The sequence below is a fragment of the Rhinopithecus roxellana genome, chromosome 6 (genome assembly GCF_007565055.1).
Source record: "Rhinopithecus roxellana isolate Shanxi Qingling chromosome 6, ASM756505v1, whole genome shotgun sequence".
Classification (NCBI taxonomy): Eukaryota; Metazoa; Chordata; class Mammalia; order Primates; family Cercopithecidae; genus Rhinopithecus; species Rhinopithecus roxellana.
In genome coordinates, this window is record NC_044554.1 from 84,672,180 (window position 1) to 84,699,376 (window position 27,197).

Genomic DNA, 27,197 nt, shown 5'->3' on the forward strand with positions numbered 1-27,197 from the left:
CCTTAAGAAAAAATGAGGAGATCTTGGAGGGTGGAGCAAGATGGCCAAATAGGAACAGCTCCAGTCTCCAACTTCCAGCGCGAGCGACACAGAAGACCGGTGATTTCTGCATTTTCAACTGAGGTACTGGGGTCATCTCACTGGGGAGTGCCGGACAATCGGTGCTGGTCAGCTGCTGCAGCCCGACCAGCAAGAGCTGAAGCAGGGTGAGGCATTGCCTCACCTGGGAAGCGCAAGGGGGAAGGGAATCCCTTTTCCTAGCCAGGGGAACTGAGACACACAACACCTGGAAAATCGGGTAATTCCCACCCCAATACTGCGTTTAAGCAAACGGGCACACCAGGAGATTATACCCATACCTGCCCCGGAGGGTCCCACACCCACAGAGCCTCCCTCATTGCTAGCACAGCAGTCTGCAATCTAACTGAAAGGCAGAAGCGAGGCTGGGGGAGGGGCGCCCGCCATTGCTGAGGCATAAGTAGGTAAACAAAGCCGCTGGGAGGCTCGAACTGGGTGGAGCTCACAGCAGCTCAAGGAAACCTGCCTGTCTCTGTAGACTCCACCTCTGGGGACAGGGCACAGCTAAACAACAAAAGGGGAAGCAGCAGAGGCCTGTGCAGACGTGAACGACTCTGTCTGACAGCTTTGAAGAGAGCAGTGGATCTCCCAACACGGAGGTTGAGATCTGAGAACGGACAGACTGCCTGCTCAAGTGGGTCCCTGACCCCTGAGTAGCCTAACTGGGAGACATCCCCCACTAGGGGCAGTCTGACACCCCACACCTCACAGGGTGGAGTACACCCCTGAGAGGAAGCTTCCAAAGTAAGAATCAGACAGGTACACTCGCTGTTCAGCAATATTCTATCTTCTGCAACCTCTGCTGCTGATACCCAGGCAAACAGGGTCTGGAGTGGACCTCAAGTAATCTCCAACAGACCTACAGCTGAGGGTCCTGACTATTAGAAGGAAAACTATCAAACAGGAAGAACACCTATACCAAAACCCCATCAGTACGTCACCATCATCAAAGACCAGAGGCAGATAAAACCATGAAGATGGGGAAGAAACTGGGCAGAAAAGCTGAAAATTCAAGAAAAAAGAGCGCATCTCCCCCTGCAAAGGAGCGCAGCTCATCGCCAGCAACGGATCAAAGCTGGTCAGAGAATGACTTTGACGAGATGAGAGAAGAAGGCTTCAGTCCATCAAACTTCTCAGAGCTAAAGGAGGAATTACATACCCAGCGCAAAGAAACTAAAAATCTTGAAAAAAGAGTGGAAGAATTGATAGCTAGAATAATTAATGCAGAGAAGATCATAAATGAAATGACACAGATGAAAACCATGACACGAGAAATATGTGACAAATCCACAAGCTTCAGTAACTGACTCGATCAACTGGAAGAAGAGTATCAGCGATTGAGGATCAAATGAATGAAATGAAGCGAGAAGAGAAACCAAAAGAAAAAAGAAGAAAAAGAAATGAACAAAGCCTGCAAGAAGTATGGGATTATGTAAAAAGACCAAATCTACGTCTGATTGGGGTGCCTGAAAGTGAGGGGGAAAATGGAACCAAGTTGGAAAACACTCTTCAGGATATCATCCAGGAGAACTTCCCCAACCTAGTAGGGCAGGCCAACATTCAAATTCAGGAAATACAGAGAACACCACAAAGATACTCCTCGAGAAGAGCAACTCCAAGACACATAATTGCCAGATTCACCAAAGTTGAAATGAAGGAAAAAATCTTAAGGGCAGCCAGAGAGAAAGGTCGGGTTACAAACAAAAGGAAGCCCATCAGACTAACAGCAGACCTCTCGGCAGAAACTCTACAAGCCAGAAGAGAGTGGGGGCCAATATTCAACGTTCTTAAAGAAAAGAATTTTCAACCCAGAATTTCATATCCAGCCAAACTAAGTTTCATCAGTGAAGGAGAAATAAAATCCTTTACAGATAAGCAAATGCTTAGAGATTTTGTCACCACCAGGCCTGCCTTACAAGAGACCCTGAAGGAAGCCCTAAACATGGAAAGGAACAACCGGTACCAGCCATTGCAAAAACATGCCAAAATGTAAAGACCATCGAGGCTAGGAAGAAACTGCATCAACTAACGAGCAAAATAACCAGTTAATATCATAATGGCAGGATCAAGTTCACACATAACCATATTAACCTTAAATGTTAGTGGACTAAATGCTCCAATTAAAAGACACAGACTGGCAAACTGGATAAAGAGTCAAGACCCATCAGTCTGCTGTATTCAGGAGACCCATCTCACATGCAGCAACATACATAGGCTCAAAATTAAGGAATGGAGGAAGATCTACCAAGCAAATGGAGAACAAAAAAAAAAAGCAGGGTTTGCAATCCTAGTCTCTGCTATAGACTTTAAACCATGAAAGATCAAAAGAGACAAAGAAGGCCATTACATAATGGTAAAGGGATCAATTCAACAGGAAGAGCTAACTCTCCTAAATATATATGCACCCAATACAGGAGCACGCAAATTCATAAAGCAAGTCCTTAGAGACTTACAAAGAGACTTAGACTCCCATACAATAATAATGGGAGACTTCAACACTCCACTGTCAACATTAGACAGATCAACGAGACAGAAAGTTAACAAGGATATCCAGGAATTGAACTCATCTTTGCACCAAGTGGACCTAATAGACATCTATAGAACTCTCCACCCCAAATCAACAGAATATACATTCTTCTCAGCACCACATCGCACTTATTCCAAAATTGACCACATAATTGGAAGTAAAGCACTCCTTAGCAAATGTAAAAGAACAGAAATTATAACAAACTATCTCTCAGACCACAGTGCAATCAAACTAGAACTCAGGACTAAAAAACTCAATCAAAACCACTCAACTACATGGAAATTGAACAACCTGCTCCTGAATGACTACTGAGTACATAAAGAAATGAAGGCAGAAATAAAGATGTTCTTTGCAACCAATGAGAACAAAGATACAACATACCAGAATCTCTGGGACACATTTAAAGCAGTGTGTAGAGGGAAATTTATAGCACTAAATGCCCACAAGAGAAAGCTGGAAAGATCTAAAATTGACACTCTAACATCAAAATTAAAAGAACTGGAGAAGCAAGAGCAAGCACATTCAAAAGCTAGCAGAAGGCAAGAAATAACTAAGATCAGAGCAGAAGTGAAGGAGATAGAGACACAAAAATCCCTCCAAAAAATCAATGAATCCAGGAGTTGGTTTTTTGAAAACATCAACAAAATTGACAGACCGCTATCAAGACTAATAAAGAAGAAAAGAGAGAAGAATCAAATAGACGCAATAAAAAATGATAAAGGGGATATCACCACGGACCCCACAGAAATACAAACTGCCATCAGAGAATACTATAAACACCTCTACGTAAATCAACTAGAAAATCTAGAAGAAATGGATAATTTCCTGGACACTTACAGTCTTCCAAGACTAAACCAGGAAGAAGTTGAATCCCTGAATAGACCAATAGCAGGCTCTGAAATTGAGGCAATAATTAATAGCCTACCCAACAAAAAAAGTCCAGGACCAGATGGATTCACAGCTGAATTCTACCAGAGGTACAAGGAGGAGCTGGTACCATTCCTTCTGAAACTCTTCCAATCAATAGAAAAAGAGGGAATCCTCCCTAACTCATTTTATGAGGCCAACATCATCCTGATACCAAAGCCTGGCAGAGACACAACAAAAAAAAAATTTTTAGACCAATATCCCTGATGAACATCGATGCAAAAATTCTCAATAAAATACTGGCAAACCGGATTCAGCAGCACATCAAAAAGCTTATCCACCATGATCAAGTGGGCTTCATCCCTGGGATGCAAGGCTGGTTCAACATTCACAAATCAATAAATGTAATGCAGCATATAAACAGAACCAAAGACAAGAACCACATGATTGTCTCAATAGATGCAGAAAAGGCTTTTGACAAAATGCAACAGCCCTTCATGCTAAAAACGCTCAATAAATTCGGTATTGATGGAACCTACCTCAAAATAGTAAGAGCTATTTATGACAAACCCACAGCCAATATCATACTGAATGGGCAAAAACTGGAAAAATTCCCTTTGAAAACTGGCACAAGACAGGGATGCCCTCTCTCACCACTCCTATTCAACATAGTGTTGGAAGTTCTGGCTAGGGCAATCAGGCAAGAGAAAGAAATCAAGGGTATTCAGTTAGGAAAAGAAGAAGTCAAATTGTCCCTGTTTGCAGATGACATGATTGTATATTTAGAAAACCCCATTGTCTCAGCCCAAAATCTCCTTAAGCTGATAAGCAACTTCAGCAAAGTCTCAGGATACAAAATTAATGTGCAAAAATCACAAGCATTCTTATACACCAGTAACAGACAAGCAGAGAGCCAAATCATGAATGAACTTCCATTCACAATTGCTTCAAAGAGAATCAAATACCTAGGAATCCAACTTACAAGGGATGTAAAGGACCTCTTCAAGGAGAACTACAAACCACTGCTCAGTGAAATCAAAGAGGACACTAACAAATGGAAGAACATACCATGCTCATGGATAGGAAGAATCAATATTGTGAAAATGGCCATACTGCCCAAGGTTATTTATAGATTCAATGCCATCCCCATCAAGCTACCAATGAGTTTCTTCACAGAATTGGAAAAAACGGCTTTAAAGTTCACATGGAACCAAAAAAGAGCCCGCATTGCCAAGACAATCCTAAGTCAAAAGGACAAAGCTGGAGGCATCACACTACCTGACTTCAAACTATACTACAAGGCTACAGTAACCAAAACAGCATGGTACTGGTACCAAAACAGACATATAGACCAATGGAACAGAACAAAGTCCTCAGAAATAATACCACACATCTACAGCCATCTGATCTTCGACAAACCTGAGAGAAACAAGAAATGGGGAAAGGACTCCCTATTTAATAAATGGTGCTGGGAAAATTGGCTAGCCATAAGTAGAAAGCTGAAACTGGATCCTTTCCTTACTCCTTATACGAAAATTAATTCAAGATGGATTAGAGACTTAAATGTTAGACCTAATACCATAAAAACCCTAGAAGAAAACCTAGGTAGTACCATTCAGGACATAGGCATGGGCAAGGACTTCATGTCTAAAACACCAAAAGCAACGGCAGCAAAAGCCAAAATTGACAAATGGGATATGATTAAACTAAAGAGCTTCTGCACAGCCAAAGAAACTACCATCAGAGTGAACAGGCAACCTACAGAATGAGAGAAAATTTTTGCAATCTACTCATCTGACAAAGGGCTAATATCCAGAATCTACAAAGAACTCAAACAAATTTACAAGAAAAAAACAAACAACCCCATCAAAAAGTGGGCAAAGGATATGAACAGATATTTCCCAAAAGAAGACATTCATACAGCCAACAGACAGTTGAAAAAATGCTCATCATCACTGGTCATCAGAGAAATGCAAATCAAAACCACAGTGAGATACCATCTCACACCAGTTAGAATGGCAATCATGAAAAAGTCAGGAAACAACAGGTGCTGGAGAGGATGTGGAGAAATAGGAGCACTTTTACACTGTTGGTGGGATTGTAAACTAGTTCAACCATTATGGAAAACAGTATGGCAATTCCTCAAGGATCTAGAACTAGATGTACCATATGACCCAGCCATCCCATTACTGGGTATATACCCAAAAGATTATAAATCATGCTGCTATAAAGACACATGCACATGTATGTTTATTGCGGCACTATTCTCAATAGCAAAGACTTGGAATCAACCCAAATGTCCATCTGTGACAGACTGGATTAAGAAAATGTGGCACATATACACTATGGAATATTATGCAGCCATAAAAAAGGATGAGTTTGCATCCTTTGTAGGGACATGGATGCAGCTGGAAACCATCATTCTTAGCAAACTATCACAAGAAGAGAAAACCAAACACCGCATGTTCTTACTCATGGGTGGGAACTGAACAATGAGATCACTTGGACTCGGGAAGGGGAACATCACATATCTGGGCCTATCATGGGGAGGGGGGAGGGGAGAGGGATTGCATTGGGAGTTATACCTGATATAAATGACGAATTGATGGGTGCTGACGAGTTGATGGGTGCAGCACACCAACATGGCACAAGTATACATATGTAACAAACCTGCACGTTATGCACATGTACCCTAGAACTTAAAGTATAATAAAAAAAAGAAAAAGAAAAAATGAGGACTATAAATTAATTGTATCATTTAGAGTTTTTTCTATTCTTTGAAATAATTCATAAATATTTCGTATTCAATTATACATTTCAAGTGACTTATCCTGATGACTTTCAATCAGGCATATTTAAATAACTTAATGGTTAAATTATTTCTACAACCTCAACTACTTTATTTATTTATATCCTGACTCTTTGGTACAACATTAGGGAAGCTCTAGCCAGAAACATATAAATCAACAGATTAATGAAACGGCAATTAACATAAAAATAAAAGGCTTAGAAAAGAAAGAAGCATAAACATTTGAAACAATTTAATACATGTATGAAAAAGTATTATATGGGGTATAGCTTCATGGTAGCCAATAAACAACTAAAATAAAGTAATACAAAACTAAATGTGTTACTACCTTTCATTACTAGAGGCCTTAAGCACCTAAATTTATCAAGTTTTATTCTTTTTAAAACCAATCAAAAAACAAACTTCTTTGACAATATAATTAATTCCTGTAACTGTTTCTTACGTCTTTAAACAGAATCATCACATATGCCCCATCAATGTGTACATGAGTCTGTAACACTGAATCCAAGCGTGGTGTGTGAGAATTTCTCTTCATCACTGGATCATTTTCGTTAGCCATACACATGCCCTACACTTCACATCTTATAAAAACAGTACAAAACAAATATGCAAACATAAACCCCGACAATAAGAAGTGCTACTGTGGGCCCTTGTCTCTTCCTGGGTGCTGTCTCAATCTTCTGCTCAGTCCTGCGTGTTGCCTCCAAGCACTGCTTCCACCTCTAACTTCTTCTTCATGCCAATCTAGCTTCTTCTTAGGCCACTACCCTGACATTGTCCTGGAAGTCATTTGTCCTGCTCTCTGACACGCTGTATGGATCATCTTCCTGCCTTCTCAACCTCTGAACTGTATTCAACACAGCTGCTAATTCTGTTGTTCCTGAAAGCCTCTCATCTCTCGGATTCTTTTTTGTCTAGTTTTTTCATTATTATTATCCCTCAGCCTTTCTGTTCTTGCCTCCTTTGCTTTGCTTGTTGGTCCCTTCTCCCCTTGTCCCCTCAGTGAACCTTTCATCCCTGCCTGGGATCTATTTTCAAATGACTGTTCTATGCTAACAACTCCCACATGGATATAGAAACTCTGGGTATCTTTGTGGTGCTTCATGATCACATATGCAACCTGAGTATCTCAACCATCAGATTTCCAAACCAAAACAGTCTCAAATCCATTTTATCTCCCTAAATGATAAATCCAACAAAAACCAGCAGCTTAATCTGGAAACCAGTGGGTCAAGCTTTACTGCTACACCTCCCTGCCTGCTCTAGACAGTCCATATCCAACCTCATGAGACTTGCCTCCAAAACACATCTTGAGTCTGTGTTTGTCTGACATTTTCTCATAATTAGCCTGGGGTTGTGGGTGTAGGGGAAGAATACCACAGAATGAAGTGTGCTCATGATGTCCTGGAAAGCCTGAAGATATCTGCTGTCTTTCTCCACTGCAAAGTTAATACATTTTTTTTCTCTATTTCATTTTATAAAAATATGTTCTAAATCCAGTCCACATTTACAGGCAGAGAAATTGCACTTTGTGTCATATAAGGAGGAGTATCTACATATTTTATTTGGAATTTTCTTAGGTTTAAATTTTTAAAGTCCCCTCTTTATCTGTTCACTCCCCTGTTTATTTTCTATCTCCCCTAATAGTCTTCATGTTCCATGAGGGCAGATACTGCCTTGTTTGCTTGTCACAGAAACAGGCCTTTACGTAGTGCTTGGTTCATAGTTAGCACTCGGTCAATATTGTTTAAAAATAAATCAGTGGTTGATAGCAATACTAGAAATACATAAATATATACAATATATTTGGTTTCTACAACTAATAGTTTGCCATATATTATTTTATTTAAAAAGTTTATGTTGCCACTAATAATAGCACTGAATGCTATTAAGGAATCCTTTTAATTATTGTTTTGCATGCATTTGATTATGTTGGCTAATTGACCAGGGTGACATTCTTCATATCACCCCCTCTTTAAATGTGCTGAGTCATGTAGAGAGCAGGTCAAGTAGCAGATTTTTGCACACCCTTCAGATAGCAGCAAAGTCTTTAATCGCACTAATTGGAGATTCTGTAACAGAAATGCATTTCTGATTTCTCCAAAAATAGTAAAAGTATTGCTTGTATGAAGAACTTCCAGGTCAACGTCAAGTCTGGGTAACTCTCGTAAAATTGTATTGTGGATATTCTAATGTTTGTCAGGAGAAAGAAGTGATGCCTGGAAATGGCTTTTTGCAAATGGATTTAAATATGTGCAAGTTGGGGAGAGAAGCCTTGTGTAAACACCTAGGCCTTTTATAGAAGCCAAAAAATCTATTGTATAAAAGGAGTGCTGAAATCACTATTGAGTGCTTCCTCTGCTATGGCAATCCAGAAGATTACATAGTGAAACTCTTGTGTAGTCTTAATTTCCCCTTGTTAATATTCAGAATAAAATCTACATTTAGTTATACATTAATATTTTTAATACACTGATAATTTAATTCTAAAATTCATAATATTTTCATACAAAAATCTTATCACTTCTAGAATGTTTCCCCATGTCTGATTTCTGTCGATTTTGAACTGTTTATTTTCTCTTTGTAGAAATCTTGGCCTCTTAGGACTCAACTCACAGGTAAGTAGGAAGGAAGGGAGTGAGACCTCTAGAAATGGGAAGACTATTCTCTCCTTCTTCCTACTGTTACACTGCCAGTCTCCTTGACCAGGGCATGGAGCTTGGGAAGCTGCCCTTTCCTTCCTTCAGGGATGTGCTGAGAATTCCTGCAGAGAATAATGCAGGTGTTCTGATGGAGCTGCATTTATTACCACAACTTTCTAGCTCTTAATGGGCTCAGTAAGGTTCAGGCCATTTAAAGCTATTTCATGTGCCACTGCTCCCAAGCTTGATGTCATCTTCATTTTGTTGTGACAATGTAATAGTGACCAGAGGCCTTGTTAGAATCTAAGAATGGTTCTCATAAGGAAAATCAAAAAGTTTAATAATAAAAAAAACCCTCTTCTGTCACAGGAGAGTATATTCTGCCCAGTCCTACTGCCTTTGTTGTAAACTTTCTAGCAGAATTAACTCTAGGTAAATTACCATGATGGTAAATGGAGAAAATCCAGTGTGATACACCTGGATTTCTTCTGACACACTGTGAATTAAGGACTGACTCTATACTTACTAAGCATTTGTCCTCAGGCTGCGTCAAAACCCACACAACCTAAGCAATGAGACATGTTCAACCTCCAGCTGAGCTGGGAAAAAAAAAACAAATTCATTCAGCCAATCAGCCAATTCAGTTTCTTGAATTCCAAGCATGTAACCATTAGTGTTCAAACAGGCTGAGGCAGAGCAGTGAACACAACAAACTGTAGTGCCCACCCTTGAGCTGTTTCCATTTTGTGAAGGAAATAGGCCATGAAAACAAAAAACAGGAATAATGCTGAGTACTAAGATGTAAAATAAAGCAGGGAATGGAGGCAGAAATGTGGCACGTGGAGGTGGGGCATTCCTGCTTTAGAGAAGATAGTCAGGAGCTTTTCAACGGTAAGGTGACATTAAGAAAGACCTAAGAAAGTGGGCTATGCAGAGATGGGAGCCAGGGAGCGGGTGTCTGGGCAGCAGGAAGAGCATGCATGAGGGGCTGGTGTGAGAGTGAAACTGATCTGCACGCCCAGAGACCTGCGTGGCTGAAGTGAAATTGGCCAGTGGGTCTGCAGCAGAAGGTGAGCTTGATGATCTCATGTAGGAACCAGACATGAGAGGTCACATGGGCATTTAAATATATGCACTTTGGTGTTTATTCTCCACAAAATAGGATGTAACTGAAGAATTTTAAAAGACGTTGACTTGACTCGATTCATTTCAATGTAGTCATTCTGGCTGCTTGTTGATAGTAAAATCCAAGAGGCAGGGGAGAGGCACGGAAACCAGATAAGAAACTAGTATCCAAAGCACAGGTGGTAACAGGGGAGGCACCTAGCAGGGGTGAGAATCTAAACATCTCTGGAAGTTACAGTCAGTGGGGTCTGCTAGTTTACATGTGCTAAGGTGTGTATAACAAGGAATAGATTCAAGGATAGTTGAGTCTGAGGGCCCAGCCCACTTCAAGAATGGATTTCTATTTTCTGTGCAGAGGGGGATGCATGAGGGAAATATATTGCAGACACCAGGGGGTGAGCAGCACCCACAGCTCAGCTTTGGATATGCTAAGTTTGAGATGCTGTCGCCCATCCAACTGGTAATGGGGAGGACGATAAAATTTGTTTAGAATCAGAGGTAGAAAAAGGCATCTGTGGTAGGGTCAGCGAGCAGAAGACATCACAATATTTAAGAGAAGGTTGCAAGATTTGGTTTAATTCAGACTGTTGTTCATTCCATTTTGTAATTAGTTTTAATCTTGTATGTCCTTTCGCTAATCTTTGATATATTAAATGTGTCTCTTTATAAAAACATTTCTTTTTGTTATTCTAGGAATCTATGACTTTTATTAGTTTTCATTTATGACTTATTTTCTAACAGAAATATTTAAAGCTATATATTTCCCTTAAAGAACTGCTTTGATATTCTGTGTTTTTATTATCTTTCAGTTGAAAAAACTGTGTGTGTGTCTGTGTGTCTGTGTGTCTGTGTGTCTCACTCTGTTGCCCAGGCTGGAGTGCAGTGGGATGATCATAGTTCACTGCAGCCTCAAACTCCTGAGCAGAAGCGATCCTCCCAGTTCAGCCTTTCAGTTAGCTGGGACTACCAAGTGTGTCACCACACCTACCTAATTTTTATTTTTTAATTTAATTTAATTTTTTTTTTTAGAGATGGGGTCTCACCATGCTGCCCAGGCAGGTCTTGAACTCCTCACCTCAAATGATCCTCCTGCCTCCCAAGCACTGGGATTACAGGATTTAGCCACTGCCCCTGTCCAAACATATTTTCTATTTTCCCTTGCAATTTCTTTTTTGACTTATAGGTGATTTAATAATCTGTTTCATGAAGACTTCTGCCTCTGCTCAGGACATATAAAGCTAGAAGTAATGTTCTCTCAACCCAATAATAGGGAAAATCTGGATAAGAAACAAAATCATATGTGTGAACCCATTTGAGAATGGAGATGCTGAGATTGCACAGCATCCCAGAAAACTGACTACTAAAGAAGTACTAGACTCTCCAAAAAGTGGTTAAAAAGTATGCATTACCATCAGGGGTAGAATAATAAAATGACAGCTTATTTATTAACAACAACAACAACAACAACAACAACAACAACAACAACAAAAACAGAAGCAAGAAAATAGCGGAACGACATGTTTCATATTCTGAAAGAAAAATACCTGTCAGTCTAGAATTCTGGAGCCAGGAAAACATTCTTCCAAATTGAATATGTAATAAAAATAATAGTAGACAAAGAAAAAGAGAATTTGTTGCCAGCAAGCCCATTTCTCTCTCCCTTTTTTTTTTTTTTTTTTGAGTCTGTCGCCCAGACTGGAGTGCAGTGGCACAGTCTCTGCTCACTACAACCTCTACTTCCTGGGATGAAGTGATTCTCCTGCCTCAGCCTCCCGAATCACCACACCCAGCTAATTTTTGAATTTTTAGTAGAGACGAGGTTTCACCATATTGGTCAAGCTGATCTCAAACTCCTGACCTCAGGTGATCCACCAGCCTTGGCCTCCCAAAGTGCTGGGATTACGGGCAAACCACTGCACCCAACTGCAAGCAGCCCATCTTAAGAGGAATACACGAGAGAGTTCTGTAAGAAGTAAAATGGCAATACAGAGCCGATGTACAGAAAACCTGAAAGAAAAGAAAGCACCAAAATTTGCAAAGAAGTAGGCACATTGTGAAGGTTTCGTTGTATGTAGCATTAGAAATGCAGGTAAAAATATTGCAAAAAATGGGAAAGGAGTAACCTACTGGTTTCAAATCTTCTAAGAGTCCAACTCTATTGGAAAAGTGATAAAAGCAAAAATTTATTACAGTATAATAAGCCAATGATGCAATTTGTGGTCTTCAGGCGACAATAAAACAATAAAGAAATAATATACAAATAAGTTAATACATTAAAATGATAAATATTTTATCATTTCAAAATAAGCAAAAACAGTTAAAAATATCATAACATAATTAATTCAAACAGAAAACACAAAGTAACATGATGAATGCAAGGCCAGTGATAGCAGATCTTATATTATGTGAGTAGAATAAATACTCCAATTAAAAGATTAATATTGTCAAACTGCATTTAAAAACCAACCATATGTTGCCTATTACAGAAATAGCTTTTAGACATGGAAATTTTGAAAATAAAACATTGAGGAAAATATATTACAAAAGTACTAACCAAAAGAAAGCTGTGGTAGCCATATCCATATTATATTACTAGCTATAGTAATAGTATTGACTTCATGAAGATGATGTGAGGATTAATTTGATATAAAGTCATGCTCTTTTTATTAAAGGATGCTATCTGGCAATCAGTAAAGTCTCAGTGAGTCTTATTTATTGTTAGTAAATACACTATCATCCTTGCCATTGCCTAGAAGAAATATACACTTAATTATGTCATTTAAAAACCTATAGGTAATAACTTATTTTATTTAAAACGTAATATTTACAAAGTAGAAATAAGAAGCAGTGAGAAGAAAAACTGTAATATGGCTAAATATGTCTACTTCTCCAAAATGCAGGAAAAATGCATTATGATAATAGATTTTAAATCAAAACATCAACCAAAACTGTGACTTGGTTAAGCTCCTCTTTTCCAAGACAAAGACTCTCAGGTATGATTTTCAGAAGTACAGTTAAGTGGTATGTCCAAAGACCCTGCATAAATAAGGATTTTCTGACAATTACCACAGGAGCTTTCTCTGCATTTCCAGACAGTGAGCTGATTGGGCCTAAGAGCTTCCTTAAGACCTTCCAAGGCCAGGTGACCAGCTTTCCCGGCATTCCTCTAAACTGTGTGCCCGTGAGCTTACATTGTCTGGTGTCAAGGCAGGCTTAGAAATATGCTCTGCAAGAAGCAAGTTCCCGCCAAAGAAGCCCGACCCAGGCTACACTCCCATAGGGTAAGCCTTTCTACAGGGCACCTGCATTGAATTCCAACCCACAAAAAAATTTTTGCTGGCTTTCACTGAAAAACCTTTTCATTACACATACCACATAAAAATCATACACATAAGATGAAAATAAAATAAACAGTCAAAATCCTAAATAAAGACAAAAGCAGCTGGGCGTGGGGGCTCACACATATAACCCAGCACTCTGGGAAGCAGAGGCTAGAGGATCACTTGAGCTCAGGAGTTTGAGACCAGCCAGTGCAACATGATGAAAGCCTGCATCTACAAAAAATACAAACCTAACAGGGCACGGTGGAAAGCATTTGTAGTCCTAACTACTCTGGAGGCTGAGGCGGGAGGATCACCTAAACCTGGGAGGTCGAGGCTGCAGTGAGCCATGATAACACCACTGCACTCCAGCCTAGGTGGCAGAGAGAGATCCAAGATCAATTTTTTTTTTGAAAAAAGCAAACAGAAAACAAAAATAATGAAAGAATTGGTGGTTGGTAATATTAATATCAAACAGAATAAATTTTAAAGCAAAAAGCATTAATTAGAAAAAAATGTTAATTTGATATTAATAAAATATGCACTGAAGATCAAAACCAAAACAATTAAACTTTAACACATTGAGATTGTTTTTCTTTTGCTCTAGCTTTATTGAGGTATAATTGACAAATAAAAATTTTATATATTCAAAATGTACAACATAATATGTAGGCATACATTATTGTCATCCCCTGATATCCATAGTGGATTGGTTCCTGGATATGCCAGGGATACTCACTTCCCTTACATAAAGTTAGGTGATATTTGCATATAACCTATGCACCTCTGTATGACTCCTTTTTCACACTGCTGATAAAGACATACCCAAGACTGGAGAGAAAAAGAAGTTTAATGGACTTACAGTTCCTCATGGCTGGGGAGGTCTCACAATCATGGCAAAAGACAAGGAGGATCAAGTCACAGCTTACATGGATGGTGGCAGGCAAGGAGAAAGAGCTTGTGCAAGGAAACTCCCATTTTTAAAACTATCAGATCTCATGAGACTTTTTCGCTATTACAACAACAGCATGGGAAAGACTCAGCCCCAGTGATTCAATCACCTCCCATCAGGTTCCTCCCACAGCATGTTGGAATTGTGGGAGTTACAATTCAAGGTGAGATTTGAGCGGGGACATAGCCAAACCACATCAACATCCTTCTGCATACTTTAAATCATCTCTAGATTACATATAATACCTAACACAATGTAAATGCTATGTAAATAGTCGTTATACTACTGTATTGTTTGGGGAATAATGACAAGAAAAAACATCTGTACATGTTCCGTACAGATATCATTGTTTTCAATATTTTTGATTTGCAGACATCTACTGTCCTTAGGTGAATACCACAGTCCTCACAAGCCCTGTGCTCAGTTTGGAAAGCTGCTGAAAATTCATGCAGCTGCATTCCCCCAGGGTGAGGAGTACATGGTGTGCATTCCCATTCCCTTACCCAGTCCCCGTGAGCCAAGCTGCTGCAGCTCAATGCCATCTGGAGACAAGAGCCAAAACAAGAGCCAACTTTGGAGTGTACTCCTGTCTGGGGTTCAGTAACCACTGCACCAGTACTGGGGCTCCTTCTTCATTATGCCAAACCACAGGAGTGGCTGAACCCCACAACCCCAGCGGCACAGAGCTTGGGCCCAGGATCAGCTATGACTGAGGACCTGCATAGCAGGGAAACCAACTCCCACTACTGCACTTCCAGAGTGCACAGAGCACCCCTAGCTCCAGGACTTGGGCTGGGTGTAGACTGCAGCAGAAGTGGTTTTGATGTCTGAGATGTGGGCACACATGGTGTGATGTGGAGCTTAGGTCTGAAGTTTGGGCATGCATGGAGCAGCTGCCACTCCAGGGTTTGGGGCATGCATAGGTTTAAGAAGTTGGTGGTCTGGGTTCTGGGTAGCACAAAAGTTACCCTTTTTTGGGAGAGGAATACACAGCATCTCCCTCTCTGAGGGTTTTACGGTAGCAATGATTGTTGGTTATTGTCATGCGCATCCGTGTGAAGAGACCGCCAAACAGGATTTGTGTGGGCAACATAGCTGTTTATTTCACCCGGGTGCAGGCGGACTGAGTCCGAAAACAGAGTCAGCGAAGGGAGATAAGGGTGGGGCCGTTTTATAGGATTTGGGTAGGTAAAGGAAAATTACAGTCAAAGGGGGGTTGTTCTCTGGCGGGCAGGAGTGGGAGTCACAAGGTGCTCAGTGGGGGAGCTTTTTGAGCCAGGATGAGCCAGGAAAAAGAATTTCACAAGATAATACCATTGCTTAAGGCAAGGACCGACCGGCTATTTTCACTTCTTTTGTGGTGGAATGTCATCGGTTAAGGTGAGGCAGGGCATTTGCACTTCTTCTGTGATTCTTCAGTTACTTCAGGCCATCTGGGCATATACGTGCAAGTCACAGGGGAAGCCATGGCTTGGCTTGGGTTCAGAGACCTGACAGTTACCTAGTGGTGAAAACTATCAATATCCTCTGTAGAAAAGGCCACTGGGGATCGTGGTGGCATCTGCCAAGTTGCTGATCCTGAGAGTCCCTGCCCTTTGTTGTCTTCACAGCCATCGCCAGACATCCCAGGCATGCCATTCTCTCCAAAGATGTTTTCTGTGTGGCTTTTGTTTGTGTTTTGCTGCAGGTTCTTAATTAAAATCTTTAGCCCGCTGTATATTTTCATGTTAGCTATCTAATTTGTTCTTTGCGGGGCATGAAGGCGGTGCCTCCTACTGTGCCATCTTACTGATGTTACTTCTCCACCTAGAGATATTTAAATGTCAAAATATATGAAAGGAAACATTTTACAAAAAAATAAACTGCATTTTAAAAATGCTCAATTATTCCTTGAAATTTTTACAGACTTTTCTCAATCATATAATACCAACAAGAGAATTGTTTTGGAAAGGAAAGTGCTGGGCTAGGCAGCCATTCACAGCCTGACAACCATTGCACAGTTGCATGAGTATGGCCTGGGGTCTGGAAAAATTTCTTGCATAAAAATAAGGCACCCTCACAGCCTGTGTGAGCTGATCTCCTTATTTTGGAATATTTTTCTTTGGCTCGGGCTTGATGTGTACTTCTCTGTTCTGCTTAAGCATGTTTGTTTATGCACCCGGCCCAGCCCTCTCATCTTCCATTTCTGGCAAGAAGCAAACAGGTCCTTTGCCTACAGCACAAGATGCATGCCTACAGATCATCTTCCTGCATCCATCATCAGGTGATACCCACTGGCCTTAAGGGACCAACACTCACTGTTAATTCTGATGCTACTCTGTCCTTCTCTATGTGAGTAAAGTACTGTTTTACCTATGTAAGTTGCATCTTTCTTGGTGATGATCACAACTGCCACCTATTCAGTGGGTTGACATTCTGGGGACTGCTGCTCCTTGGTGGGAAACAGATAACACTTGCTTGACTGAAAGCTTCCCAAAGCAATGACAGTTCAAGATACCCTGATCGCAAACCTTGGATAACACAATAAAGAATAACTAAAGTCTAATTTTAGTTACATGTAAAACAGGAAATGTATGAACACATGCCAACAAATCAAATCCAGAGAACACATCAACATAAAGCAAAGTTTAGTTAAGGAAAGCAAATTTTATACAATATCAGGTGACCTATTAACAGTATGCATTATATTTAAAGTACAATGAATGATAAAAAAAAAACTTATAAACTGTGAAGAGGAAAAATTAACAAATGGAAAAACACACTAAATGATTTAGACACTGTATAGCTGCAACAATCAAGACAGAATTATCCTGGTAGAGGAGCAGACAAATAGTATAATAGTACTGAAGAGAGAATGCAGAAGTAGCCCTACAGAAGAATGGTCAACAGATTTTTCACTGAGCTACAAAAGCAAGTCAATGAAAGAAAGCTCTTCCTTTTAGCAAATTTTGTTGGAACATTTGGACATTCATATAAAAACAAAACAAAGCAACCCTTAAACGATATCTTACAGCTTTATACCTTACATATAATTAGTTTAAAATGGATTACAAATGTAAACATAAAAATGTATATAACTTTTAGAAGAAAATATCGAACAAACTCTTTGTGATTTAGGCTTAGATTAAGAGTTCTTAAACATAACACCATAGGCATAATCTACAAAAGAACAAAAGATAAATTATATTTCATCATAATTAGAAACATTTACTCTGCAAAAGTTTCTGTTAAGAAGATGAAAAGACAAATTATGGACTTGTAAAATGTCGATAAATCACATATTCTTCAAAGGACTGGTATTCATATATGTAAATTGTTCTCTAGATTCAGTGGTAAGAAAACAAATCTCTAATTAGAGAACCAGAAAAATACTTTTAAAGTACACTTTACCCAAGAAGATATATGTGATGTTCCCCGAGCCGTAAAACCAGCAAGTTTTTATTAGCAACTTTCAAAAGGGGAGGGAGTGCACGAATAGGGTGTGGGTCACAGAGATCACATACTTCACAAGGTAATAAAATACCACAAAGCAAATGGAGGCAGGGCGAGACCACAGGAACACGGGATGAGGAGAAATTAAAATTGCTAATGAAGTTTCGGGTACACATTGTCATTGTTAACATCTTGTCAGGAAACAGAGTTTGAGAGCAGGTAACCTGTCTGACCACAATTTATTAGGTGGGAATTTCCCATCCTAGTAAGCCTGGCAGCACTATAGGAGACGGGGCTTATTTCATCCCATTGGCTTCAACCATAAAAGACCGGACGCCTTAAAAAGGGGCCATCTATCTATAGGCCTACTTTCAGGGCACATTCTCTTTCTCAGGGATGTTTCTTGCTGAGAAAAAGAATTCAGCAATATTTCTCCTATTTGCTTATGAAAGAGGAGGAATATAGCTCTGTTCCATCCGGCTCACTGGCGGCCAGTACAAAGTTACCTCTCCTTCCCTGAACATCGCTGTTATGCTGTTCTTTTTTTAAGATGCCTGGATTTCACATTCAAACACACATGCTCTACAAACAATTTGTGCAGTTGACACAATCACAGGGTCCTGAGGCGACATTCATCCTCCTCAGCTTACAAAGAAGATGACAAGATTAAAAGATTAAAGTAAAGACAGGCATAGTAAATCACAAGGATGTTCATTGGGGAAGTGATAAGTGTCCATGAAATCTTCACAATTTATGTTCAGAGATTACAGTAAAGACGGGTGTAAGAAATTATAAAAATATTAATTTGGGGAACTAATAAATGTCCGTGAAATCTTCACAATTTATGTTCTTCTCCCACAACTTCAGTTGGTCCTTCCGTTCGGGGTCCCTGACTTCCTGCAACAGATATAAAAATAAAATATCTAACAAATGGAAAGATATTCAACATCATTAGCCATCAGGAAGTTATAAATTACAATCATGATTAAGATACCAATACACACCTGTGAAAATAACTAAAATAGAATATCCTGGGAATACCAAATGCTGATGACGATGTGGAGAAACTGATTCTTTCATGCATTGCTAGTAAGAACGTAAAATAATATTGCCACTCTGGAAAACAATTTGATGTATAAAAAATAAATTTAATCATATATTTACCATATCACATAGCAATCAACCACACTGTTGATAATTTGTTCTAGATAAATTAAAACTTACATTCACATAAATTCCATATGTAAATATTCATAGCAGATTTATTTGAAATAGCCAAAAAGTGGAATCAACTTAAATGTCCTTCAATGGGTGAATGGATTAAAATAACATAGTAGATGTAAACAAGGTGATATTACTTAGGAATATAACCGAATGAACTATTAATGCAAGCCATAATGCCGATGATCTCAGGGTTATTATGTTAAGTAAAACAACTAATGTCAAAGGGTTGCATATTATATGATTTCATTCATATAACTTTCTCAAAGTCAAAAGTTGATAGTGATGGAGAACAGATCAGTGGGTTCTGATATTAAGGGTGGGGAAAGAATGCAATGATTAAAGGTTGGCATTGGGGAGTTTGTAATTATGGAATAGTGCTGGGTCCTGATTGTGGCAATGGTTACTTGAATCCACACGTGAGATAAAATTTCATGGAACTGCATACATACATAATAATTGTGCATAAAAGGTAGCAAATGTTTACCTGTATTAATTTCTTCATGTAGCTTTGTCCTACCTCCTATAATAGAGCTCGGAGATTAGGTAGAAGTGGTAGGTCAGAACATTGAGAGACATAAAAAAAAAAAAAAATAAGGACTTGCCAAATCCTATCACCTAAAGCATAGTAAAGCATTGCAAGAATGCTTACTTATTACATATAAGTAATACTTCCTGCTGATAAGATAGAACCACATAATCTTTTCAAGCATCTTCTATTTACATTCTCTACCAGACTTTCTAAAGGGTGAGCCTGCTAACAAAAATCAGATTAAGTAGGGTGCTTTTGTACTTGAGACTGTTATTTCTTTATGTTTGTAAGCAGTGGTCAGTAACTTAAAGACTGGGGTAATGAACAGAGAATCAAGGGCAGTGGATAAAATGAGCTAGTTTTAGGCTTTTGCAATAGTTTATACAATATTTTGGTTGTGCCTACAAGGAAATAGAGTTGACTGGAAGCAAACAGACCAGAATTTTACCGTGTCTGATTGGGAGTATTCTGTGATTAGCCAACTTCTAAGTTGATCCTTTAGTTGCAGGGCTCATATCATCAGGAATCGGGCTGCAACAGCTATGTAGCACCCAGGAAGGCCATGCCCTCCAATGTTTCAGATGTGGCCATGAGAGACATAGGACAGAGAAACCTTGCACTATTGCTACCTTTGCCTGCCATTGGGCACAGTGTGAAGATGTAATGCTTTAAGTAGCTGAGGTAACAAACATGAAAAATATCCAGCCTCCCCAAGGCTAGGGAAGAAGAAGAAAATTAGACATCAGTTGCACTGATGACATGGAGTTACTAAGGATCCCTGCAATGTCCACCTCAAGCATCACTGGTGACAGAGTGTGCAAACATTGCTCACATTTAGTCCATCATTAGGCAGTTTACTGCAAACAAAATATAAAATAAAACCCAAACAAAGACAAAACCAAAACTCTTAACTGCCACATCTCATGCTCTACATTGTTTTAGCTTGTATGTTCCTTGGTCATTTTACAGTCATTTTAATAGGGACTTAGTTAAAAGGAGGTCGACAAGTATACATTGTATGATGTATTAAATAAAAAGCCTAAGAATCAAGCATATAATGAATGTGGGTTTTTTTTTTTTTTTTTTTTAAATAACTTAAAGAATGAGTTAAGGAATACTCTTTGAGATGGGGTTTGCCATTTGAGAAAATGGGACTCTATAATATTTTAACCAAATTTTATGAATAAACTTTATTTCTGAACTGGCAAACACAGTAATTTGTGAATAAATCAGATAATTTGAGCTTAAGCAAATTTGGCTCTTATTCTAATGGTGATTTAGCAAGTCAGTCATTCGAACAGAAACTCACTTGGCCTGAATCTTACTTTCATTTTCTTAAATATATGGGAATGATATTTATATTATAGGGCTCATGTGAAGACTTAAACACATGGGCACATGTACATACCCGCTAAATCCCAGTCCTCTCAGTAGGTGTTTGCTGTAGTTTAGACCTGTGAAATGAAATTTGTGTGTCTCAAACAAAACATGTCACAATATACAGAGAACCTTCTGCCATGTATCTGTCCTCCTGCAGTGCTTGCTGTCATGAACCTCAGCTGCCTAACCTAGCATCCTCTTCATCAGAACTGCCCTAGCTAACACTGCCCTGGGTGCTCCATCTCCAGCACCCAGCATGTGCCCACAGTTGGCCCCTGAAGCTTGTGCTCATTACACCAGCTTATACTTATCCAGGCACATTCACTGCTAGACTCAGGCACCACTCAGAATCCCAGCAACCTTTGCAGCTACTGGAGGTCCCCTAAATGTTTTACCACCAATGACCAAGCAGTTGATAACGACACAGACCTCAGCTGCCTAAGCCATCAAGCCACCTTCCCATCTCGCAGACCCAAATCTGACACACACCCCTGCACATGGTACCCCACTCCACTAGACCCAGTGTTGCACCGCACTCCAGCATACCCTTTCTGTCGGTACATCCATGCTGTCCACATGCTTCAAAGTTGAAGGTCTTTCCCAACTGGAGTCAGTCCCTAAAGTTTGCAAGAAGTGATTGCTTCTCCAAATGTGAAGACACCTGTGCAAAGCTATACAAATCATAAAAAAACACAGAAACTTAATACCCTCAAAAGAACACAATAAACTTCTTGCAAATATCTATCAGCCATGTGACAAAGAATTAAAAGTAGTTTTTCTAATAAAGCTTAGTAAGGTATAATAGGACACAATTAAACCATTTAATAATACCAGGAAAACAATACAAGAACAAAATTTGGAGTTCAACAACAAGATAGCAAACACACACACACACACTCAGAGAGACAGAAATTCTGAAGAATCAATGACTGAATTTTAAAAATGCAGCAGAGACCTTTAATAGCCAACTTGATGGTGTAGAAGAAAGAATCAGCAAACTCAAAGACAGGTCATTTGAAATTAATCCAAACTGAAACAAAAAAAAGAATGAATAAGAGTGAAGAGAGCCTCCAGAAATTATGGGACACAATCAAGAAAAAAAAAATATATATATATATATATACACACACACACACACTTTATGGAGTATCAGAAGGAGATAAAAGAAAGAAAGATGCAGAAAACTTATTTAAAGAAATACCCCCAAAACTTTGCAAATCTGGGAATGAAAATAGCCTGACTAAAGAAGCTCACAGAATTTGAAATAGGTTGAATGTAAAGATGTTTACATCAAATCACATTAAAATTACATTATTGAAAACCGAAAACAAAGAGATAATTTTGAAAGAACTAGAGAAAAGTTATTTGGCACAGACAATGAAACCTCCATAAAACTATCAGTGGGTTTCTCAACAGAAATCTTACAGACCAAGAAAAGTGAGATTCCATGTTGAATTACTGAAAAAAATTTCAACTAAGAATCTATAACCTGCAATACCATCCTTTCATAATGAAGTAAAAATAGAATATTTTCCAGACAAACAAAAATTGATGAAATTTATCACCACTAGATATGCCTTACAAGAAATGTTTCAGGGAGTTTTGCATATGAAATCAAAAGTGTGCTGAAGAACAAAGTAAAAGCATATGAAAGTATAAATCTCACAAGTAAAGGCAAATATGCAGTCAAATGGAGAATGATATAACATTATTATGGTGGTATGCAAATTACCCATAACTTTAAAATGGAATGATATTTGTCAAAAGGTACACATTTCTAATTATGCAAGACGAATAATTTCTGGAGATCTAATGTAGAGCATAATGATGATGCTTATCAATATCTTATTGTTTACTTGAACTTTTCCAAGAGGACAGATCTTAGATTTGATTTATCACACAAATAGTAACTATAAAGAGGTGATAGATATATTAATTATCGTATAAATTTAAAACACAAAAGTATTAAGAATACTGGAGCAAAATTTTGGTAATGGGTTCATATTATAAACAAGAAGTAAATTCTGACTTTAGAAACACAAAGTGTGGGGAGTGGTAAAGTGTAGATTTTTGTACACAATTGAATTTAAGTTATTATCAAATTAAAATAGATGTTTATAACTCCAATAATATTTGCACAAGACTCTGAGTAACCAAAAAGGAAAAACCTATAGTAGATACACAGAAGATAAAGGGAAAGGAATCAAACCAAAACACCAAACAATTCACCAAATAATAAAGAAGATAATGAGATAGGAAGAAGAAAATGCAAAAGAGGTATAAAACAATTAACAAAATGACAATAGTAAGTTGTTGCCTAACAATAGCACTTTAAATGTAAATAGATTAAACTGCACAATCAAAAGTCATTAAAATTGCTCAATGAATAAATAAGATTCAGTGATATGCTTTATGCAACAGACTAACTTTAGACATAAGCTCACACATACTGAAAGTAAAGGAATGGTAAAAGTTACTTTATGCAAATGGTAACCAAAATAGAGCAGGGGTGGTTATATCTGTAGTACACAAAATAGACTTTAAGTCACAAGCTGTAACTGGAGACAAAGAAAATCATTGTATAATATCAGTTTGACAGTAAGATATAACAATTTTAAATAAATATAAATAAATATATACCTATATATCCAACATCAGGGTAACTGAATATATAAAATAAATGCTGGCAAATCTATTGGGAGAAATTGACAGCACACAATAGCAAGAGACTTTTACTTCACTTTTAAAAATTGATAGAACATCCAGATATGGAAACAACCTCAAAGCTTTTCAACAGATAAATGGATAATGAAATTTACACACACACACACACACACACACACGGAGAAAGAGAAACAGAAACAGAGAGAAAGAGAGAGAGAGACTGAAATCTTATTCAACCTAAAAAAAGAAGGATATTCTGCCATCTGAGACAACGTGGATAGAGCTGGAAGAGATCATGTTAAGTGAAATAAGTGAGGCATAGGAAATACTTCATGACTTCCCTTTTTTGTAGAATCTATAATAATTGAACTCACATAAGCAGATGTTCTCAGTTGTCAGTGGCTGAGGGAAGGAAGAAATGGAATGATATTTGTCAAAAGGTACACAATTCTAATTACGCAAGAGGAATAATTTCTAGAGATCTAACCTAGAGCATAGTGATGATACTTATCAATATCTTATTGTATACTTGAACTTTTCCAAGAGGACATATCTTAGATTTGATTTATCACACAAATAGTAACTATAAAAAGGTGATAGATATATTAATTATCTAAAATATGTTCATTTCACAATGTATATACATACATATATATCAAAACATCATGTTGCATGCCTTAAACATATATTTTTATGTTAATGCACATTAATTATATAATCAAGCATATGCTTTACTGCTGTGTCACTAACATAAACATTACTGTATTGTAAAATAAGTCTCACTGATTTCTAGTAAAAGGTTGAAGATTATAAAATACGTCTCACTGATTCCTAGTAAAAGGTTGAAGATTGTAAAATACATGATGGATCCTTTTGCTGGATTGCATATTGTCAACATAACATCACCATGATGTCCTCCCAAGGTTGCCTCTGTATTGCAGAAAAAGAAGGCAGGAACTGCATTACTAGCGTGATTTGGGGTTTCAGCTGACCACTTTGAGGAACTGCATATGATTTGGGAAGCTGAAAGAAAAGAGAGGTCATTTTTCTCTAAAACAGCTATTCATGGTTTCCAAAACTCTGCTGAGAACCACCCATTTTGCTGCTGTACACTGACATGTTTAGTGGGAGCTATCCAGAAATTCTTAAATGTTCAATTGGCTCCTTGAGAATTGCTCATATTTGTGATCCTAGCTGAGATCATCCTTAGCAGAGTGCCCGACCTTCACCTGTCCAACTCTTCCAACATGCTGTACACTCCGGTTTCTGTATATTAAAACTATCAGCACTTGATATACCTGAACTTTAAGTCCAAAAGCAGCTTCCATCTTCCTGACTGAATTTTGACCAAACGACCATTACCATCATTCAGTGTTACTGTGTCTATTAGCATGAAAAATCTCTTTAACTTCTGGTTCCCCTCAGATCTTAGAGGCCTTAAAGGCCTTAGATGGCATTAAGACTCTTCACCCCCTTTAATTTTCTATCCACTAAAATGAAGCCATTCTTGAGAAATTCTTCAGTGTTCCTCCATGCCTTGTTCTTCTCTTTCCCTTTCTGCACTCATCAGTTCTCTTGAGCTTCCACAACATACTCTCTCCTCACAGCTAAACTCATCAGTGATAACTTTCTATGCATCCAGACTTTAATTAAACATTGGCTCTCTTCCAGGTTTACTGGATCATTTGCAATAGGGTAAAGATTCGACTATACCGCCATTAACCGAAAGGCTTAAAGGGGCTCACACTTCTCCTGACATTAAAAAGTAAAACCAATCAATTTTTTTCTCAACCTACTCTTCTCCCTCCCCTTCAATAGCATCTCCAGTAAATCACTACCCAAAACTCACAGGATTTCTTTATATCGTCAAACTGCCCTAGTTTTGAGGTGTAAGTATTCATTTTGATGTATATTCAACACCCTATACATTTAGATGTTACTTTCTCAACTTTAAGAGATGTTTGTCTACAGACCAGCCACCCAGAATCCCATAATAAGAATTTCTCATATATCCGGAAGTCTCCCAACTTTGAAATTATGCAGGGTCCTTCTCTTTTACCGTCACCATCAATAACCCCAGGCTTTTCAGATTCTTGTACTCAGTATGTCTCTGCTTTAATATTATGAAAACATCAGGTTTCTACACAGTTCTTTTTTCTCTGCCTCCTTTTAGTTTAATTTTTACATAAATGCTTTCTTAATCCAGTTAGGGTACATGCATCCGTGACATCTCACACCATTTCTCAGCACTTTTTAAGTTTTATATTTCCACTGTAATACTCTGCTACGCCCAGCCCTAGCTAGGCCCATCCTGGGACCTTACACATGGGCTGAGTGGAGATGATAATTACCACAATGCCATGGTATGCAATCTCCAGCAGAGTGTAAAAGGACTCATCTGCTGTAAGTCCACAACCAGCCACTTTGCCCATTTCTTACACCAGAGTGAAAGATGCTCAAGGTCAGGTTGTTGGTACTTTCCTTCTTTATATTCCCAGTGCCCAGAGCAGTGTCTAACATATGCTGGGTACTGAGTGACTCTTTAGCTTAACTGAGTAAAGATCGTTGTACCAGCCTCTCTAAAGTTTTACCTCTCTCTCCTAATCCCTCCATACCCACACACTCTCAAGAAGATGAGCTGTCCTCCCCCAATGCTGACAAAAATAGAGCTATTTGACAGAAATCCCTCAAATTTGACAACTACACATTTACGTGGCAAATATGAATCATACTTTTAAAAAATATTTTCGGGAAATGCCTTTTTTCTCTTCCTTGTTATAGATTGATAGTTTTGTGGCAATGGTTGAGCAGGAATGTTATTCTTGGTTATTTTGAGGCTCACTTAGTCTGACTCATGTCTCAAGGGTTCAGTTAGGTATCTACTGCATTAATCAGCTCCCACAGGAGCTCACACTGAGACCACTGTGGTGTCCCTAATGTGGCGTGTTTAGCTTAGTGGACTGAACTTGTGTACCACTCTTGGGACAAGCAGAGACTTGGTGCAACTGAGGCCTTGCTGAGGACCTGGCTTCCTGGTGGTCAGTGCATGTTCCACTGAGGGCCTCTGTTGCAGCTTTCCTGCTCACTGGGTTGTCAAATACCTCTTCACTCCCTCCATCCATCTCATGTTCTTCTCAGAAACTCTTTATTTCCTCAAACACTTACTTATTCAACTGGCATAGGCTTTACAAAACAAAACTGCTCACTGGATTGTCGGATATCTCTTCACTTCCTCCATCCATCTCATGTTTTTCCCAGAAACTCTTTATTTCCTCAAACACTTATTTATTCAATGGGCATAGACTTTAGAAAACAAAATCAGGAACAACTTTCTCCTGAGTTTGAAAGCACAGCTAAAGTATCCTGATTACTCAGGGAAAATGAAGGGAAAAATACATGGAGAAAGCAAAAATGAATATTTCAAAAATAATTACACCTAATAATTTATGTAAAAATAACCATGTTCACTCTCCTTCCCATTCTCCTGTCAGAAACCTCCTGTGGCAAGGTCCTCACCTGAATCTAGGATCCCCTCCTCAACCTTATTGTGGGGAATTGCTCCATTATTCATAAGCCGTTTCTCTTTCATTTTACCACCTCTCAATTTTTACTGGCTTTTTCCTTTTAACATATTCATTCCTGCATTAA